General features: G+C 36.0%; 1 protein-coding gene and 1 pseudogene across 2 annotated transcripts in view; one reads left to right on the forward strand and one right to left on the reverse strand.

The window, feature by feature from the left end:
* Positions 1–12,175, forward strand: part of SOS1 (SOS Ras/Rac guanine nucleotide exchange factor 1) — a 150,921-nt gene that overhangs the window by 14,782 nt on the left and 123,964 nt on the right. The gene's annotated exons all lie outside the window — the stretch shown is intronic.
* Positions 5,456–6,316, reverse strand: LOC114900392 (annotated as a pseudogene).

Raw genomic sequence — 12,175 nt, forward strand, 5'->3', positions numbered from 1 at the left:
TGCATTCTTGGGATAAATCCCAGTTGGTCAAGGTGCTGTTTTAATATGCTGTTGGATTCAATTTGCTAGTATTCTGTTAAGAATTTTTGCATCTATACTCATAAAGCATATCGGTCTGTAATTTTCTCATGATGTCTTTATCTGCCTTTAGTATTAAGGTAATGCTGGCTTCACAGAATGAGTTAAGAACTGTTCCTTCTTCTTCTGTTTTTTTGGAATTCTTCACATGTTGGGTAAAATTCACCAGTGCTGCTGTCTGGTCCTGCATCTTTCCTTGTTGGAAGGTTTTGATTACTGAGTCAGGTTTTGATTACTGATTTCTTGTTATATGTTGAGATTTTAAATTTCTTCTTGAGTCAGTTTAGGTTAATTTGTGTATTTCTAGGAATTTGTCCATTTATTCTATATTATCTAGTTTTTCAGTGTGTAATTGTTCATAGTATTTTCTTACAATCTGTTTTATTTCTGTGAGGGCAGTGGTAATAATTTCCCCACTTTCATTTCTGATTTTAGTTATTTTTGTCTTTTCTTTTTCTTAGATGGTCTATAAAAGGTTTGTCAATTTTGCTGGTTTTTTTCAAAGAAGCAGCTTTTGGTTTCATTGATTCTGTCTGTTGTTTTTCTGTTCTCTGTTTCATTTATCTCTAATTTTTATTATTTCCTAGCTTTGAGTTTAATTTCTTTTCTAGTACCCCGATATGTAAAGTTAGGTTGTTGATATCTTTTTTCTTTCTTAACGTAGACATTTATAGTCATAAATCCATCCAAGTGCTGCTTTTGCTGTATCCTTTAAGTTTTGGTATGTTGTGTTTTCCCTAAGTATTTTCTAATTTCCCTTAGGATTTCTTCTTTGAACCTTTGGATGTTTAAGAATGTGTTGTTTAACTTCTACATATTTGTGAGTTTTCCAGTTTTCCCGCAGTTGTTGATTTCTATCTTTATTCTTAGTCAGAAAAGGTTCTGTCTGATTTCAGTCTTTTTAAATTTATTGAGTCTTTGTTTTGTGGCCTAACATATGGCTTATCCTGGAGAATGTTTCATACGTACCTGAGAAGAATGTGTATTCTACTGTTGCTGGGTAAAGTGTTCTCTATATGTCTGTTAGGATTATAGTGTTCAAGTCCTCTACTTCCTTATTGACCTTCTATCTAGATGTTCTGTTATTGAAATTGGTGTATTGAACTAATATTTCTCTCTTCAATTTGGTCAATGTTTACTTCATATCTTTTGGGGGTCTGTTGTTTGTGCGTATATGTTTATTTGTTTTTAAAAGATTTTATTGAAGTATAGTTGATTTATAATGTCGTGTTAGTTTCAGGTGTACAGCACAGTGGTTCAGTTGTGTGTGTGTGTGTGTGTGTGTATGTATTCTTTTTCAGATTCTTTTCCCTTATAGGTTGTTACAAGATATTGACTGTAGTTCTGGGTGCTATACAGTAGGTACTTGTTGGTTATCTATTTTATATATAGTGGTGTGTATATGTTAACATATATGTTTACGATTGTTTTATCTTCTTGATGAATTGACCCTTTTTTCAAAATAAAATGTCCTTCTTTGTCTCTTGTAACAGTTTTTGATCTAATGCCTATTTCGTCTGATATTAGAATAACCACACTAATACTCTTTTGTTTTCTGTTTTCATGGAATGTCTTTTTCCATCCTCTCACTTTGAAACTATTTATACTTTTGTGTATAAAGTGAGTCTCTATAGGCAGCATATAGTTGGATCATGTTTTTTAATCCATCCTGCCAATCTCTGGCTTTGATTGGAAAGTTTAACCCAATTAAATTTAAAGTTAATGGCTGATAAGGAAGGACCTCTGCCATCATTTTGCTTTTTTGTTGTGCAATTTTATACCTTTTTTGTGGCTCGCTTCTTCCATTACATACTGCCTTCTTTTTTTTTTTCTAATTAGTTTATTGTAGTGAACCATTCTTATTTCCTTTTGTGTGTATTTTTAAAAAATATTTATTTATTTGGCCGCTCTGAGTCGTAGTTACGGCATGCGGGATCTTTAGTTGTGGCATGTTGGTTCTTAGTTATGGCATGGGGGATCTAGTTCCCTGACCAGAGATAGAACCTGGCAGAGTCTTAACTACTGGACCACCAGGGACATTGCTTGTGTGTATTTTTTAGATATTTTCTTTGTGGTGAATTACGTTTAATGTCCTAAATTTATAACAGTTTAGTTTGCATTGATGTGAACTTAACTTCAGTAACATACAGCTCAGTCTTACCCCCTTATGTTGCTGTCGCCACAAATTACATCTTTATACATTGTGTATCCAGTATCATGGACTCATAGTTATTTTTTATGCATTTGTCTTTGAAATCCTATAGGAAATACAGCAAAGTTAGAAACCAAATATACAGTAATACTCGTTTTTATATTTGCCAGTGTATTTACCTTTACTAGAGACCTTTATTTCATCATATGACTTTGAGTTGCTGTTTAGTGTCCTTTCATTTCAGCTTGAAGGACTATCTTTAGCACTTCTTGTAGGGCAGGTCTGATGGTAGTGAACACCCTCAGCTTTTGCTCATCTGGCAACATCTTAATTTGTACCTCATTTTTTTTTTTTTTTTGCGGTACGTGGGCCTCTCACCGCCATGGCCTCTCCCGTTGCGGAGCACAGGCTTCGGACGCGCAGGCTCAGTGGCCATGGCTCACGGGCCCAGCCCACCCTGCGGCATGTGGGATCTTCCCGGACCGGGGCACAAATCCGTGTCTCCCGCATCGGCAGGCAGACTCTCAACCACTGCGCCACCAGGGAAGCCCTGTACCTCATTTTGAAGGACAGTTTTGCCAGATATAGAATTCTTGGTTGACATTTTTTTTCTTTCCACACTTAAATATGCCATCCTACTGTATTTGGGCCTCCACGGTTTCTGATAAGAAATAAGCTGCTGATCTTATTGAGGACCCCTCGTACATGAAGAGTTGCTTCTCCTGCTGCTTTTAGGGTTTTGTTTTTGACAGTTGGATTATAATGTGCCTTGGTGTGTGTTTCTTGGAACTTATCCTACTTAGATTTTATTGAACTTTTTGAATTTGTAGATTAATGTATTTCATCAGATTTGGGGTGTTTTCAGCCATTCAGCCTCAAATGTTATTTCTGTCCCTTTCTCTCTTCTCCTTCTGGGACTCCCATAATGCATGTTCTGGTCTACTTGTTATCCCACAGGTCCCTTAGGTTTTGTTTACTATTTTTTAAAAAAGCATTTTGAGCATATTTAAGTCAGTTGTTTGAAAGTTTTTGCCTAGTTAGTCTGATGTCTGGGCCTCCTAAGCCATTCCTCTCAGTTAATTTTGTTCCTTTGAACATGCCATACTTTCCTGTTTTTTTGTATGCTATGTGATTTTTTTCTTTTTTTAAAACTGGGCATTTGAATACTATAATATGGTAACTATTGAAATCAGATTCTTCCCTTTCGCCAGGGCTTGCTGTTTTATTGTTTGTTTTTATTTGGTTTTGTTTTTGATTGTTGAAGGTTATCAATATGTTTGTTTAATGACTTTCATAAGTGATTTTTTTTTTCAAACACAGTATTCCTTGGTGTGTATAATCACTGAAGTCTCTGTTACTTAGCCTGTGTTTCCATAGTATTTTGACAGAGATTTCTTTGAGCTCCAGGAGCTAAAAAAATCAACCAACCAAACAACAACAGAAACCTCTCCCAGTCTGTACAGATTGGCTCTGTGCTGGTGCACTCTTGTAACACCTTGTGAATTGCCAGTGGGACATAGCACTAATAATTAGAGTAAAATTCAGATCTATACCCTGAGATTTGTCCATTGTGCTATGTAAGATAAAGTTTTCTGGTTTTCACAAGAAAATAATTTGTATTTGGTTTAAATTAGTTGTGTCCTAGTGTTTGGTTTTTAAAACTCTTAGTTCTTGACTTAACAAGCAGAAGGTACTTTCAGAACCCTTGTTACTCTGTTCCACTGGAGAACCCAATTAAATTCAAGAAATATTTGAGGAGCTTCTGTATGCAAAATCTTGTGATTGGCTTCATAGGGTAGTAAAAGGATAAACAAGATTTTGCATCGAAGTATTTATAATATAGTGAATGATAAGATAGTTCCAAATATAGATATCATTTAAAGAACTAATATAGTATCTTCAAAAAAATAATGCAGCACAAATGCGTAAATCTTTTTAATCATTGGATAAATGGTTGAATTAACTGTGTTCTAGATATATACGCATACATAACATAACTTTGAGGAGCTAAGGCTAGGCTAAGAAGTACTCCTGAATAGATACAGGCTACTTCATTATTTCTAAACATCTTCGTTTTTTAAAGTAGTAGTCTGTGAAATTCTATCAATTGTACTTTCATTTAAATTAACAAATATACTTTTTTATAAAATCACAAATACAGTTGACCCTTGAAACAACACAGGTTTGAACTGTATGGGTACACTTATACATGGATATTTTTTAGTAGTAAATGCTACAGTACAACACTTGGTGGTTAGTTGAATCTGCAGATGCGGTGGAACCGTGGATATGGAAGGCCTGCTCTTAAGCTACGTGTGGATTAAACCCCAAGTTGAATGGCCAACTGTACCTTTAGGAAAATTTAAGCTACATGTTGTTTACATTAGTTTATTTAGAGTGCCTTTCTCAATATCTGTAACTGAAATCACACCTGTTCATGAGAGATTGAGAGTCTTAGTGGGTGGAAAGGGAGACAGTGGGTTATTTAAGCACATTCAGTGTATTTTGGAGGGTGGCAAGGCTTTGGGCGTTTAGGACAGCATTGGCAGGTGGATTCTTAACCACTGCACCACCAGGGAAGTCCCACTACAGTGTTCTTAATTGTATTGCTACTTTACATTTTTACGCTAACATGTTTGCTATTGAACTCATCAAAATTTAATAATCCATAGTAGCAAATTCTTGAAAATACAATTAATTTATAAACTTATCTTAGTCCTTGGTAATTTTTTCAAATGTTTTTCATATTTACATTTTTATATAGTTAATATACTTTTCAATATTGAGCATGACAAATATAAAAAGTATCCTATTTCATTTTTTAAATTAAAAACCATAATGCTTTATAAAAGTTATTTTAACTTATAGAACACAATCACAAAATTCAAAGCTTAAAAGATTATACAGTGAAAATCTTCCATCTCACTCCTCTGCTCCACTGTTCTTGCATTCTATGCAGGGGCAACCAATTTACTAGTTTCTTGGGTAGAGATTTTTCCATGATAAGCTTGTGTATGTGTATATATGTGTGTGTGTGTTTTTGGTACACCTTTTTTTAGTACCTTTGTTTTTTTCCCCCCTTTCAGTATATTTTGGAGAGCATAGCAGTTAAGATTATCACCTTTATTCTTTTCTATGGCTACATACTATTATTTAGTTGTACTATAATTTAACTAGTCTCTTTTTTTTTTAATTAGGTCATGTCTTTTATTAACTAGTGTACAATTACTTGTCTTCTGGTTTGTTTAAACAATAGGTAAGACAACATTTGCCACAATACTGTGTGTCAAAGTGGTTCACCATAAAAACTCCAGCACCACATTCATCTGAAGGGCACTCCCGATGAAGGTGACTGGTTTTGCCATTCTCCTCCACCTTATAGTATTTTAGGACAGCCAGCTTAACCTTCTTTCTCTTATGCTTGTTCTTCTTGAGAGTGGTGTAAGACTTCTTCCTTTTCTTAGCACCACCATGAAGTCTCAACATTAAGATGAAGAGTGGACTCCTTTTGAATGTTGTAGTCAAAGTACGTCCATCTTCCACTTGCTTGCCAGCAAAGATCAGTCTTTGCTGGTCAGGAGGAATTCCTTCCTTATCCTGGATCTTGGCCTTTACATTTTCTGTTGTATCTGAGGGTTCAACTTCAAGAGTGATGGTCATCCCTGGAAGGTCTTCATGAAAATCTGCACCTTGGCGGCAGTTCTGCCGCAGATGGCAGATCCAAAAGCTAACTAGTCCCTTATTGAGAAACATTGAGGTTACTTTCTGTCTTTTTGTATTATAAACACTTGTAGCAAAAACTTGTATATATGTCGTATCCCATATGAGTGAAATGTTTCTTCATGTCTCTTGCCCATTTTCTCATTGTTTGCTCTTTTACTGTTGAGTTTTGAGAGGTCTTTATATATTTTGGATACTAATACTTTGTTGGGCCTGTGGCTTGGAAATGTTTTGTCCCACTACTTACCTTGTCTTTTTATCCACTTTCCAGGGGCTTTCTCAGAGCAAAAGATTTAAATTTTGGTGAAGTCCAATTTATCAGTATTTTACTTGTTAAAAAATATTTATTTATTTATTTATTTTGACTGCGCTGGGTCTTAGTTGTGGCACACGGGATCTTTGTTGCGGCATGCAGGACCATTTTAGTTGCAGCATGTGGGCTCCTTAGTTGTGGCATGCGGACTCTTAGTTGCAGCATGCACGCGGGATCTAGTTCCCCAACCAGGGGTCAAACCCGGGCCGCCTGCATTGGGAGCGTGGAATCTTACCCACTAGACCACGAGGGAAGTCCCTATCAGTATTTTTCTTTTATGGGTTGGTGTCAAGTCTTAAGTACTCTTTGAATATCCATGGATCCTGAAATTTTTTTCGTGTATTTTTTCCTAAAAGCTTTGTAGTATTACATTTTACATTTAAGTCCATGATACATTTTGTGTTATTTTTGCATAAGGTATGAGACTTAAGTTGAAGTGCATTTTTTTGCCTATTGATGTCCATTTGCTCCAGCACCATTTGTTGGAAAGGCAGTCCCTCCTTCATTGAATTGCTTTTGTACTTTTGTCAAAAATTGGGCATATTTTTATGGGTCTATTTCTAGGTTCTCTGTTCCATGTGTTTCTCTCTATCTGCCAATGCTACACAGTTTTTATTACTATAGCTGTAAAATAGGTCTTGAAATTGGGTAGGATGGTTCCTTTCATTTTATTCTTTTCCCAAATTAGAATTTTAGTAATTCTAGTTACTTTCCCTTTTCATACAAATTTTAGAATAATCTTGTCAATATCTACACAAAATCTTTCTTGGGATATTGGTAGGAGTTGTGTTAAACCCATGTATTAATATGAGGGAGTGGGAGAATTGACATCCTTACTATGTTAAGTCTCCCATTCCATGAACATTGAATGTCTCTTCATTTATATTTAGATTGGTTTCCTTCATCAATATTTTGCCATTTTTAGCATACAAATCTTGTGCTTGTTTTGTTAGATTTGTACCTAATATTTTGGGTTTGTGAGGTTTTTTTATTATAATATTTTATTTTGTATGTCCATGTGTTCATTGCAAATAGAGTTGATTTTTTTACATGTTTATCTTGTATCTTATGACCTTACTGAATTCACTTGTTTGTTCTAGGTTTTTATTTTTTTGCTTTTGTAGATTATTTGCAGTTTCTACACAATCATGTAGCTGACAAATAGGGATGGTTTTATTTTTTCCTTTCAAATTTGTGTTTTTTATATCCTTTTCTTGTTTTATTGCACTGGCAAGAACTTTCAGCAGTATGTTCAATGAGTATGTTGAGAGTGGACATTATGTCTTTTTCCCCAGTTTTAAGGGGAAAGTATTCAGTCTTTCACTCTTAAGTGTATGTTAAGTATACGTTTCTGTAGATGCTCTTTATCAAGTTGAAGAAGTTCCCTCTTATTCCTCTTTCTCTGAGAGGTTTTTTTTCCTGCATGAATGGGTACTGAGTTTTGTCAAATACTTTTTTTATTTACCTCAATTGAGATGAATTATGTGGTTTTTTTCTTTAGCTTTTTAATGTGGTGGATTACATTGGTTGGTTTTAGAATATTGGTCTAGACCTGCATCCCTGGAATAAACTCTGCTTGGTCATAGCGTATGATTCTTTTTGTATATTGCCAAATTTGATTTGCTAATATTTTGTTAAGGATCTGTAATTATGAAGGATGTTGGTCTGTAGTTTTCCTTTTTTGTTCTGTGTTTATCTGTTTTTTGTGTTTTTTTTAAATCAGGGTAATACTAGCTTAATAAAATGAATTTGAAAGTATTCCCTTCAATTCTATTTTCTAGAAGAGACTGTGGAAAATTGGTGTTAATTCTTTAAAAGTTTGCTATAATTTTCAGTGAAACCATCTGGACCTGGAGAGGTTTTTGGATGTTTTGAAATTACCAATTCAATTTATTTATTTAATAGGTATAGGACTCTCCAAATTATTATTATTATTTTTGCGGTACGCGGGGCTCTCACTGTTGTGGCCTCTCCCGTTGCGGAGCACAGGCTCCAGACACGCAGGGTCAGCGGCCATGGCTCATGGGCCTAGCCACTCCGTGGCATGTGGGATCTTCCCGGACCGGGGCACGAACCCGTGTCCCCTGCATCGGCAGGCGGACTCTCAGCCACTGCGCCACCAGGGAAGCCCTATCCAAACTATTTACTTCATATTGGGTAAGTTGTGGTAGTTTTTTGTTTTGTTTCATTTTGTGAGAAATTGGTTCATTTCTTCTAAATCATCATTATATGTTGGTGACGAGTTGTTAGGATTAGAAAGGCTCCCCTAGGCACCCGAACAGTATAAGGATGAAACATTCTTCATGGTTTTATGATGAAAATTATAATCTTTTAGCTTTATAGCTCTCTGAAGAAAATGTTCAATCAAAAGATTAAATCATACAAAGCATTTAACATTTTTAAACAGTTGCCTAATAACAAACTTTTAAAAGAGATTATTCATAGCACTAAATTATGTTTGTCAAATATTTGAATAGTGTTTCCTTACTGTCCTTTCGTAGTTGCAGGGTGTGTAGAGATGTTCATGTTTCATTCCTGACTTATTCCTTATGTTGGTAATTTGTGTCTTCACTTTTTTCCTTTGTCAATCTTGCTAGATGTTTGTTGATTTTTTTTAAAAATTAATTTTTATAGGAGTAGAGTTGCTTTACAATGTTGTGTTAGCTTTTGCTGTATAGCAAACTGAATCAGTTATACGTATACATATATCCACTCTTTTTTAGATTTCCTTCCCATTTAGGTCACCACAGATCATTGAGTGGAGTTCCCTGTGCTATACGGTAGGTTCTCATTAGTTATCTGTTTTATACATAGTAGTGTATATATGTCAGTCCCAATCTCCCAGTTCATCCCACCTCCCCCTTTCCCCCATGGTAACCCTAAGTTTGTTCTCTACATCTGTGACTCTATTTCTGCTTTGTAGATAAGTTCATCTGTACCACTTTTCTAGATTCCACATATAAGCTATTTTATACAATATTTGTTTTTCTCTTTCTGACTTACTTCACTTTGTATGACAATTTCTAGGTCCATCCACATCTCTGCAAATGGCGCTATTTTGTTCCTTTTTATGGCTGAGTAATATTCCATGGTATATATTAACCACATCTTCTTTATCCATTCTTCTATCAATGGTCATTTAGGTTGCTTCTATGTTCTGGCTGTTATAACTAGTGCTGCAGTGAACATTGGGGTGCATGCATCCTTTTGGTTGGTTGTCAGTTTTTGATCTCTTAAAAGAACCAACCGTTTCACTGATTTTTCTCTGTTTTTCTGTTTTCAGTTTTATTGATTTCTACTGTATCTTTATTATTTCCTTCCTTTCTCTTGCTTTGCTTCTAGTTTGCTCTTCTGTTTTTGAGATTCTTGAGGTGGAAACTTAGGTTATTGACTTGTGGCTTTTCCTTTTGATTTGAGGCTTTTCTTTTTTTAAATTTCTTTCTCAGCACTGTTTTACCTATGTCTCACAAATTTTGCTATGCTGTATTTTCATTTTCCTTTAGTTCTGTTATATGTATTTTTAAATTTCCCCTGATAATTCCTCTTTGATCCATAGATTGTTTATATAAAGTGTGTTGTTTAGAGAGCTGAGTGGCGGCCGTGGATACTCTGGGCGCCTGCTGTGCGTGTGTGTGGCCACCTGGTGTACACAGGCTCTGGCAGCAGCCACGGGCTGGCCAGACTGAGGCAATTTTCTGGATGACAAACAATGGCTCAGCACGGTGTCTCAGCACAACCAGGAGGCTGGACAGTGGATCCAATTCTGAGATGCCTGTTGTCAGGCCTGAGCTCCTGTGGTGGGAGTGCCAAGTCCAAACCACTGGACTAACAGAGAACCTCAGACTCCAGGGAATATTAATCCGTGTGAGCTCTCCCGGAGGTCCTCATCTTGGCACCAAGACCTGGCTCCACCCAACTGCCTGCCACCTCCAGTGCTGGATGCCTCAGACCAAACAACCAGCAAGACAGGAGCACAGCCCCACCCATCAAGAAAAATGAGATGACAAAAAAATATGGTACAGACAAAGGAGCAAGGTAAAAACTTACAAGACCAAATAAATGAGAAAATAAGCAACCTATCTGAAAAAGAATTCAGAGTAATGATAGTAAAGGTGATCTTAAATCTAGGAAATGGAATGGAGGCATGGATCAAGAAAATACAAGAAATGTTTAACAAGGACGTAGAAGAACTGAAGAACAAACAAACAGTGATGAACAGCACAGTAATTGAAATGAAAAATACACTAGAAGGACTCAGTAGAACAACTGAAGCAGAAAAATAAGTGAGCTGGAAGATAGAATGGTGGAAATAACTGCTGAGGAGCAGAATAAAGAAAAAAGAATGAAAAGAAATGAGCACAGTCTCAGAGACCTCTGGGACAACATTAAATGCACCAACATTCAAATTATAGGAGTCCCAGAAGAAGAAGAGAAAGAGAAAGGGTCTGAGAAAATATTTGAAGAGGTTATAGTCGAAAACTTCCCTAACATGGAAAAGGAAATAGTCAGCCAAGTCCAGGAAGCACAGAGTTCCATACAGGATAAACCCAAGGAGAAACATGCTGAGACACATATTAATCAAACTAACAAAAGTTAAATTCAAAGAAAAAAATATTAAAAGCAGCAAGGTGAAAAGCAACAAACATACAAGGGAATCCCCATAAGGTTGTCAGCTGATTTTTCAGCAGAAACAATGCAGGCCAGATGGGAGTGGCAGGATATATTAAAAGTAATGAAAGGGAAAAACTTAAAACCAAGATTAGTCTACTCAGTAAGGATCTCACTCAGGTTCGATGGAGAAATCAAAAGCTTTACAGACAAGCAAAAGCTAAGAGAATTCAGCACCTCCAAACCAGCTTTACCACAAATGCTAACAGAACTTCTCTAGGAGGGAATCACAAGAGAAGAAAAAGACCCACACACAAAAAAATCCAAAACAATTAAGAAAATGGTAATAGGAACATACATATCAATAATTACCTTGAATGTAAATGGATTAAATGTTCCAACCAAAAGACACAGACTGGCTGAATGGATACAAAAATAAGACCTGTATATGCACTGTCTACAATAGACCTAGGGACACATAACAGACTGAAAGTGAGGGGATGGAAAAAGATATTTCATGCAAATGGAAATCAGAAGAAAGCTGGAGTAACAATACTCATATCAGTTAAAATAGACTTTAAAATAAAGACTGTTAAGCTGTGACAAAGTGAGAGAGTGGCATGGACATATATACACTACCAAACGTAAAATAGATAGCTAGTGGGAAGCAGCTGCATAGCACAGGGAGATCAGCTCGGTGCTTTTTGACCACCTAGAGGTGTGGGATAGGGAGGGAGGGAGACGCAAGAGGGAAGAGATATGGGAACATATGTAAATGTATAACTGATTCACTTTGTTATAAAGCAGAAACTAACACACCATTGAAAAGCAATTATACTCCAATAAAGATGTTTAAAATAATAAAATAAGATAAAGACTGTTACAAGAGACAAGGAAGGACACTACATAATGATCAAGGGATCAATCCAAGAAGAAGGTATATAACAACTGTAAATATTTATGCACCCAACATAGGAGCACCTCAATACATAAGGCGAATGTTAACCTAAAAGGGGACATTGACAGTAACACAATAATAGTGGGGGTTTTTAACAGCCCACTTACACCAATGGACAGATCATCCAGACAGAAAATAAATAAGGAAACACAAGCTTTAAATGGCACAATAGACCTGATAGACTTAGTTGATGCTTAAAGAACATTCCACCCGAAAGTGGCAGAATACACTTTCTTCTCAACTGCACACCAGACATTCTCCAGGATAGATCACATCTTGGGTCACAAATCAAGCCTCGGTAAATTTAAGAAAATTGAAATCATATCAAGCATCTTTCTGACCACAA

Source organism: Monodon monoceros, unplaced genomic scaffold (assembly GCF_005190385.1).
Source record: "Monodon monoceros isolate NGI ecotype Baffin Bay Population unplaced genomic scaffold, NGI_Narwhal_1 Super_Scaffold_19, whole genome shotgun sequence".
Taxonomy (NCBI): domain Eukaryota; kingdom Metazoa; phylum Chordata; class Mammalia; order Artiodactyla; family Monodontidae; genus Monodon; species Monodon monoceros.